This window comes from Gossypium hirsutum, chromosome A09 (genome assembly GCF_007990345.1).
Source record: "Gossypium hirsutum isolate 1008001.06 chromosome A09, Gossypium_hirsutum_v2.1, whole genome shotgun sequence".
NCBI classification, from domain to species: Eukaryota; Viridiplantae; Streptophyta; class Magnoliopsida; order Malvales; family Malvaceae; genus Gossypium; species Gossypium hirsutum.
In genome coordinates this window covers 12,546,736-12,549,135 of record NC_053432.1, presented here as the reverse complement: position 1 = coordinate 12,549,135, position 2,400 = coordinate 12,546,736, and positions in this window count along the sequence as shown.

The window sequence follows — 2,400 nt, the reverse complement described above, 5'->3', positions numbered from 1 at the left end:
CAATTAAAATGTTGTCGTGGATCATCCTCCCCGGAACAAAAGCGCTCTGATTTTGGCTAATGCATGACGGGAGAGTTTCCTTCAAGCGATTTGCGAGCACCTTGGCGACGATTTTATACACCACCCTACAAAGACTGATCGGCCTAAAATTAGTCATGTCCGCCGGCTCTTTAATTTTAGGGATAAGAACAATAATAGTATCATTTATACAATCCACATTTTTAACACCCCTAAGAATATCATGACACAGCTTAGTAATATCTTCCCCCACCACTTCCCTGTTTTCTTTAAAAAAATTCCCCGACAAACCGTCAATTCCCGGAGCTTTCCTAGGATCCATTTGACTGAATGCTTCCTTAATTTCATTTTCCATAAAGTCCTTCAGCAATCTGTCATTCTCTTCACCTGTAATACAGCTCTCAATAAAATCAAGGTTTAGCAAAGTATTAGAATTTAAATTGGATTTAAATAACTTTTGAAAATACTCCCTGATCGCCTTACTGATATCCGTCGTGTTCTCTTTCCAGTAACCATCCATGTCTTTAAGCCTAGCAATGTTATTTTTTTTCCTTCTGTTTATGGCTCCCACATGAAAAAACCGGGTATTCCTGTCCCCTTCTTTTAACCATTGGATCCTAGAGCGCTGGGCCCAATATTTCTCCTCTTCATCTAACAACTTGCCCAGCTTTATTCTCAAGGCTTTGAGCTTATTACTCGCATATGTACCCCCTGGCTATCAATGACTTTGTTTATATGTGCCTGTAGGGTACCCATCTGGGTACGCATTTGTTTAAGCTTCTTATATTGCCAACCACCAAGCTTTTTACCCACCATCTCGATCTTTCCCATTATATCCTTGGAACCTTTCTGCCACGCTTCCTTGATGATTTTCTTTGCTTCCACATCTCTAGCCCAGCAAACGTTGTATTTAAAACAAAGCCTAGGATCTCTATGTCTATCTCTCAGCTTCCGTCCTTCAGTATCCAAAATGATGGCATCGTGGTCTGAAGTAGATTGATGGATCACCTTGGTTTCCATAAAGGGGAACCTCGCCACATCATTAGCAAACATTAAAAATCGGTCAAGTCTCTCCTTAACCAACGCCGTACCATCCCTGTTATTAACCCAGGTAAACCAACCATTATTAGTTTTCAAATCAGCCATTGAGAGCTCATCGACAACCTCCCGAAAGTCCTCCATTAGAGCACTTGGCTTTCTCCTACCCCCCTCTTTTTCCGCATTGTCGAGAATGGCATTGAAATCACCCCCAATGATCCATTTCTCCGTAACAGACTGACCCACCCTTCTCAGCATATTCCACGAGCATTGTCTTTTGTTTGGTTTGGCATTTCCATAGAATCCCGTGAACCGAATGAGATTATCATTCTCCAGCTTGATTATCGAATTAATGTGATTATTGGAATATGTTTGAACTTCGACCTTATTACTTTCCTTCCACATCATAACCAGTCCACCACTTTTGCCGTTCGCGTTAACAGCCAAGCATCCTTCCATTTTACACCTACTACGAACAGAAGAGAATTTATTAGCATTAATTTTTGTTTCACAAAGGAAGACTATATCAGGGTCATTAGCAACGAGCATTTGCTTTAATTCACGGACTGTCGCTGGGGTACCAATCCCACGATAGTTCCAGCAGAGGATCTTCATAGGATTTTCACCCCCACGAATCTTATTCCATTGAGGCGCTAAACACGCCAAGACAGCGATAGAGCTTATTCCTTATCGACTCCCTCGATGCGTCAAGGAAAGAGACGATATATCACCCCGCAAAACTTGACCGTGAGGATCTTCGATCTTCCGTCAAAGAACAACCAAGAAACCAAGACCAACCAGAATGAAAGAAGGTGGACTTGCCGGAAAGCCAGCCCTCCGACCCAAGGATCCAGCACTCGAGCAAGGAAAACCAACAACACTGCCCAAGGAACCTAAAACATGCATAGATGGCACCCTCCAGCGAAAGCCCAGCTCCCAAAGGAAAAGACGAGAGGCACTCCCCAAGAAACAAACCTGTACAAAAGAAAGAAACAGGGAAACCAAGCTTTGCAAAAACCCGAAAAAACCAAACAAAATAAACGAACCAACAAGAGAACCCTCAGCAGAGAGAAACCATGCGATATCTCGACATCATAACAAGCAAAAGACCGCCACGGAAAAGGCGACAATCCAGCAAGAGCAATAAAGAAAACACCACTAGAAAAAAGAAAGCAATCAGCTTAATAAAGATCATTAAACAGGACACAATATACATGGAACCCTGCATGCATGAACCATGCACTTTTTATGTCAGGAAATAAAGAAAACCCATTTTCATGCAAAGGCATAAGAAAAAACGTGGAAAAGGCGCAAGAAAGAAGAGAATCCGGCCACCATGGGGCC